The sequence below is a fragment of the Onthophagus taurus genome, chromosome 3 (assembly GCF_036711975.1).
Source record: "Onthophagus taurus isolate NC chromosome 3, IU_Otau_3.0, whole genome shotgun sequence".
Taxonomy (NCBI): domain Eukaryota; kingdom Metazoa; phylum Arthropoda; class Insecta; order Coleoptera; family Scarabaeidae; genus Onthophagus; species Onthophagus taurus.
Window position 1 is genome coordinate 18,552,229 of NC_091968.1, and position 7,293 is coordinate 18,559,521.

The 7,293-nt window shown below is 33.7% G+C and overlaps 1 long non-coding RNA gene across 1 annotated transcript; it reads right to left on the bottom strand.

The window, feature by feature from the left end:
- Positions 1-5,347: 5,347 nt before the first annotated feature.
- Positions 5,348-6,397, bottom strand: LOC111422512 (uncharacterized). The gene is made up of 4 exons (XR_011640045.1): positions 6,376-6,397; positions 6,263-6,331; positions 5,957-6,102; positions 5,348-5,898 (listed from the first exon to the last, which is right to left on the bottom strand). It is a non-coding gene; the product is annotated as an uncharacterized lncRNA (long non-coding RNA).
- Positions 6,398-7,293: the final 896 nt, after the last annotated feature.

A 7,293-nucleotide genomic window follows, 5' to 3' on the forward strand; every position in this document is an offset into this window, starting at 1 on the left:
CAAATTACGGATTAGACACCGCAAGCTATTAAGTAGGTTTTCTTTTCTATGAAAATACAGAGAGAAGAAAATAACACCAACCTTCCTCCAGGTGAAGCACCATATCGACTTCTCTGTACGTATTCATTTCTGTATTATTATTATTTTGATTAGGATAGAACAAGCACTAATACGGAGAAGAATTCATAAGACCTTCAAAGATCTGCAACAAATAAGTGATTCCACAATAGAATCATACGTCCCACCACCATCCACATTAGAAGAAGTCACATTCAAGCGAGGATATGTGACGAAAAGTATTTAAAGAACGAATAATGATTTCTTATATATAAGAAATATACTTGAGGAATATTCAGCGAGCCACCAAACAACGAGTAATACTTGAGTAATGAATCATTACTCAAGTATTAAGTAAGTCAAGTAACTCAAGTAAGTCAAGTAACTCAAGTATTAAGAGCCGCGACGTTTCGGGCTGTTGATGTCACCATCTGTATAGAGCGGCAACGCGTTATAGTGTAGTAGTAACATGCTTCTATCGAGCACATCGATGTGCCGCAACTTAACAATACTGGTTGAATGCTGGTCTATGTAAGATTTGGGGGGGTTCTCCGCGGTGCAGCGTTCAATGCATGTTTGGCCGATTGTCCGACTAAAACTCAACCAGTGGCGTGGAGCGTTTATCGCCATGTAAAATTGTAATTTATATAAAAAATAACAATTTGTTAATGTAAAAGGGCGTTTCCTGTTAATCTGTATTGTTTAAAATTTATATTTAACATTTTCTATAATTTTAAAGAATGAATTCTTTATGAAGTCTGGTAATATACGAAAATCTACAAGAAAATCACGTATCTAGTAGTAGATCCTTGTTACAAGTTGCTAGTACAAGTGTTTCTAAATGTTCAGAAGTTAATGATGTACGTTTTGACGTTAAAATGTCTTTGAAAGTCGAAAAAGTTCTTTCAACGTCGCAACTTGTTAGAGGGGCATATATAAAATAATTTGAATACAACTCGGAATGTTCAAACGTTAAATTGTTGTTAGAAGGTAATTGTTGCAATGTTTTTAAATCCGGATTTCTATCAAATATTGAATTAATTTTTTTTACTTAAACGATAAAAAAATTCACCGGGTACTCTTTCTAATTTGTTTATAATTTCTTTTAATTTATTTATTGACTCCTCCAGTTTTATGCCCGATTGCTCAAAATATTTGATGCCGTTATTTATATCTGCAAAGTTTGTTTTAATATATAGCAAATGTTCTTTTAAATATGGATTTTTCAATAATTCTTTGCATTCTACAATGCTTTTGGAATCATTGTTTAAAGATTCGGTAACGTTTGCTACCAATTCCAAATTTTCAGAATAAAATAAACTTGCCTCTAACCAAGTTCCCGAGCGAGTAACTATAGGTTCCGGTGGTAAAGGTAAAAGCGGACACTTCCCTTTATATATTTGAATTCTTAAAGGGGCTTTCAAAAAAATTTTTTTGATTAAACTTATTAATTTATCCACTGTAAGGAATTCGGTTCGTATAAATTCACAAATACGATGTAAAGCATGTGCTACACAAGTCACATGTAACAAACGGGGGTATGTGTTCTTGAGCAGTTTGCCATCCTTTAGCATATATGCTGCTGCATCGCTAAGGAATAAAAGTACCCTGTCACGTTTGAGAGGATCTGTAAAAATTTCGAACAAACTTTTATTTATAATTTCTGCCACATACTCTGCATTAACCTTATTTGCTACCTTAGTAGCAATCAAAAAGCTTTTTGAATATCTTGTTGCATCCATAGTACCTAAAACGACATTGACAATACTACGACCTAATAAATCAGTAGTTTCATCAGCACTGACCCATACAAAACTATTATCAACTTTGCTTTTAATGGCATTTATGGTTTTTGAATAAATTTTTGGTACATAATATTTGCGGAGTGTAGAGGGGTGTGGAATGGATTTCTCAGTATATTTAGTAAGGAATGCTTTTAGGTTTGGATTTTTTAATTTTTCTAAAGGTATATTTGCGGCCAAAAACGCTTCACATAAATCCATATTGAACGTGTCTGGGGAAACGTTTTTTTCTTGGTCAATGTGGGATTTACATTTTATGTGGTTTAATAGGTGATTGTTTTTAGAACAACTTAATCGTTTACAACAAATATTGTACTGTACTTCAGTTTCTCCAGTTACAGCAAAGACAGCTTGTAGATTGTATTTTGATATCCAGCCGGTGATTTTTTTGCAACCTTTTGAACGCAAATCAAAATTCATTTTAAAAAGCTATAAAGATGCTTTTGGAAACTTATAGAAAAATATATGTACAAACTGAATTATATATACAACGCACCCTTGAGATTTAATCTCAAAATGGAAAAAAATAATAAATAATGCGAAAATAAAATACAACAAGGAAAACTTAATAAGAACGAACAAATTGGAACCAAAATATGAAACTCTGTAAGAATTACTAAGAATAAATAAAAAATACTTAAACTTCTTAAATCTAAATTAAACTCGTCAAGAAAAACAATAGGAACAATAAAATAAGATAAACAACCAGACAACAAAACTAGGAAAATAATTCGCAGAAAAACTGTAGAAAACGTAGGGAATATAAATTCGTTACTACTCTATTGAACGCTCGATACCTAACTGGCTGACCGCTATATGTGGCGTGATGTGGCCCATGTGGTCCGAGTCTCTACCGTAAGGCGACGAGCCGCCAATGAGTTGCCCGACAACGTCGCGACGCGTCGTGGCTCTGGTAATGATATATTCTTCAATAAAAAAACAATTAATTTTAACATTTTGGAGATGTTCGCTTTATTCTTATAAAATGGTGATAGCTAAACTAGAACTTTGTTATGAAGTATTCCTTTTTAGTTCACTATCAATAATTTTCAATAACAATATTTTTATCAATCTTTTATAGTTCTTGAGTAATGAAGATGTTTCAATATAAACAATTAATTTTGACATTTTGGAGATATACTCTTTATTCCTAGAAAATGGTCATAGCTAAGCTAGAACCGTGTTATGAAGTATTCTTACACTGAGAGATTCGTACAATCTATTGATTGTACGAATCGTATTATAGAAAAAAAATTATACATGCAGCAATTCATTGTATTATATTCATTATATTTACTGTACTGAATACAACCTCGTCTCGCTGTCACTATTCGTAGTAAACGTATTATACCTTATAGTATATTTTTAGTGCAAAGCACAATCCATTTCTCACACTGTATTTGGTTCAATATCAGCAATTTTTAATCACAACATTTTAATACAGTATTACAGTGAAAAGTTAATTACAAATACAAAAGAAATATGTATATAGGTACGGGGCTAATGCTTTGATGGTAGCGAGAGGAAGTTTTTAGGAAAACCAAATGTCTTCAACAACAAAATTTTATTTACAAAAAAACAACAATAATAAAAGTGCAACCGTGTTTCGAAAAGGGTTGCCGATCAAAACTGCAACGCCAACGGTAAGACGGTAACTGAGCTCTCCGGGCAGATCCTAGTTCCTTTTACCCCCGAATCTAGTAACATCCCCGGCGAAAGTTTTCTGGGAGTCCTTTGTCTGGACCAAAAGGATGCGCTACCCAGATGGCCGGAGAGAGTCCTTTTGAAAAGTTTCGAAAGTTTTTCTGGCGTCCAGATGTTCGCCACAGAGAGCGTCGAGTAACATCTCCAGCGAAAGCTTACCGGGATCCCTTTGCCTAGATCCCTTTGACAAATTAACTTTGTTACACCACAAACTGATCCTGCATATAATCAGACCATACATAGTAGGCTTTCTTGACCAGATTTGACTTCACACATTTTTTGCAGTGTCTTCGTTCCATACTTTTGATTTCTTCTGGCAACTTGTTGAAAAATTTAACTCCCCAGAAATCAGCATATCTTTTAGTCGCTTCTAATCTCAGTTCATCTTTACCTCTTGTGCCATGTGTGTGAAAGTTTGCATTAAATTTACTTCCATTGTCATAAACATACATCAAAATAGCCAAAATGTATGCACTTGGTACGGTAAGTATACATTCTGTTTTAAATACATCTTTACAGCTGTCAGTCATCTCTCACCGCCTTCTTTTGCAAACCAAAAATTATCCTTAAGCCAGGTGAATGACCCCAAACAACTATACCATATATTGCAACAGCATGAAAATTTACAAAATAGGCTATTTTGACCACTTCATAAGATGCAATTTTGCTGAGACGTCTAATTGTAACCGTTGCTGACGTTAATTTTTTACTTATGACATCAATATGTGGGTTCCATGTTAACTTGAGATCAAGAGATAAACCCAAGAACTCCACCGCGGGTAATTTCATATCAATGATAGTTGATTCTGTTTTATTTTCATTTAGTTTCAGGCAGTTGTTCGTGAACCACTCCTTTGAGTGAGTTAAAGCACCGGAGGACTTTAAAGTAATTGCTGATCAGAATCTTTTATTAATACAGAAGTATCATCTGCGTAAATACACATGGCTTACGGATATTACACGGTTGATCATTAATGTATGTTACGAATAACAACGGACCCAGTATTGATCCCTGTGTGTACTCCACTTATTAGTTTAGATGTTTCAGACGTATTATTTTCCCAAAATACATATTGCTGCCTACCCACAAGATATGATCTAAGGAGATTTAGTTCTTGACCTCTTATACCAGAAAAGTATAATTTTTTCAATATTATATCGTGACTCACCGTATCAAACGCTTTACTTAAATCAAGAAAACCGATTAGCACCGACTGTTGTTCATTTAGGGCATTTTGTACAAAATCTATAACATCCATTATTGCCCTACTTGCCACTACGATAACCATGCTGTTGTTTAGAAGGTTAAAGCGATCTAGGAATTTTAGTAACCTTGGGGAGAATAGGACTATGGGGAGAATAGATATTGGTCTATAGTTTTCGCATTCGTTTACATCTTCTTTTTTATGCAATGCGATTTCCATCTCTTCCGGAAAAATTCCTTCCATGACGCATTGATTAAAAATTTCAGCCAACGGATCCGCACATAAATGAATTACTTTCTTCAAGATATTGACAACTCCACCTTATAAGATTGTACCTTGCGTACAACGCCATCCGATGTCACCGCAGAGTACTAATCATAGATTAAAACCAACTTCGACTAGGATAATGGTGTAAAACTGGGCTAACCAACATCTGGCAACATTGTTCGCTGCGCATCGAAGCGAAGCGAGCGACGTTGCCAGATCGTTGGGGCTAACTTTAACCGCCAAATTTAAAAATAACACAATTAATATTGCTTTGAAAAAAAGAAATAAATATATTTTAAATGAAAGATCTAATTTCAACATAATAATTTATTATTCACAAAACTAATAAAATTTGGTAACATAAATAGAATATAAGTACGAAGGCTTTCACGGTCGGTGTAATTAAACTAGAACTAATAGTAGTACTATCGAAGACGACTCGAAATCACTTCGAAAGTTTCTAGCTAGTGTTAGTTCTAGTGATAGTGCTACTATTAGTTCTAGTTTTAGTTCAATAAATAGAATAATGTTAAATTTTGTTTACCCTAACAGTTTTTGTAGCGTCTTCTGGGATGGTAATGAAAAGAAATTTGATAAGAACCGGTATCCTTTACCACTTTGTTTGTAAATGGAAAGAGCCAGCACTTCTTTTTTCTGATTTCGGGACTGGCTGCTAAAGAAATTTCTAGTTTCTTTATTCAAATATTTGAGGTTCACCAATACCTGAGGATTTTTCCTCAATTGTATTAGCTTTTGCCTTATTATTCTGGCATTTTTCTTAGCGCGACACAACGCTTTTTTTACTCCAGTTAGGTTGCAATTGCTGCAGTTCTTTGTAAAAGGTAATTTCCTCCGTTTCTTATCTACAAAAATAAAGATAATTTTAAATAAGAATGATTATTCAGTTTTTACGCTATTTACCAATTATTTCTTTTTCATCACTTAAGTGGAACCGTTTCCCATTCATTTCTAATGAAATGACAGAATTTTCCTCACAAAATGAGGTTGAAGCAACTTCGCAACCTTGTTGTTTACTACATCCAGGATAGACTTGCATAACAGTTGAACTAGTTACACCAGGAAGTTTATCGGGGCATACATATGTGAGGGTATAAATATATATATATATGACATGTCGGGGTATAAACATATATAATATGGTATATATTGAATTATATAATTATGAATTATGAAGCTAAATAATTAATTTCATACCATGCAGCATACCTGAAGTATCTTCTGTTGGTTGATCTTGTGGAGACAAAAAGCAATTATTTATAGTTTCTTCTTACAAATCTAAATGATTTAAAAACAAACTTTTTATGTAAAATTTCATTTACCTAGTAAGCATAATGTAGGTAGTTTTTTCAATTTCTTCTCAACATATTTGCACATTGTTGCAAAATGGTTTTGGCAAACACAATAGTTACTTACAAGGGAAGTGTCACAACTGTGTCTCACCGATTTCGATGCAATTTGGTACAGTCATAGAATGGGCCAAAATAAGGTTCGTACATTTTTTTATACGTGCGGTAAAAGCCCCTGGGGCGAGTTATAGGGGTTGAAAGTTTGGAGAAAAAGTACGTTTTCACTTATATTTTAAAAATGAAAAGTGCTATCAAAATTTGGTAAATTGTAACTGATATTCATTTTAAAAGAGCTTTCTTTTGATGTATCACACATATACCAGAGGGTTAAGAAGGGCGAACTACCCCTATTTTTTTGGAATTATTTAAAAACCACCCTATCGATTTTGGCGGCATTAAGTATACTTCCAGCACGTTCAAAAATATTAGTTAAGGGTTTTTTCCCATTCGCTCTAGATCATCCCCAGCGAAGTTACGGGGGTTAACATGTAACCACTTTTCGTAAGAATGATGTGATAAAATTGTCAGGTATTTTGAAAATACTTTAACAAAACCGTAAATTAGTCGCACAATAAAATGTTTAATGTAAAATAAGGCATAATACACCATTTAGGGGTGGTTGGGGTTAACCACCCCCTTAAAAATTAATTCTATCCCGGGCATTACTTGTTGATTACGGCGAAATTTGGTACTGTGTTTGTTTTATATAGTTTATTAGTTTATTTTTATTCTACATAATGTTGCCAAAAATACACCTACCAAAAAAATTTTGGCACAATATTTGTTTTTTTAGTGCCGCTTGCTAAAGGTCATTTCTCAAAATAGTTTTTTCTAGTATAAAAGAACGTGTGCCCAGTGGGTAGATTTTAGTTTCAGAGCAACTGACAGAAG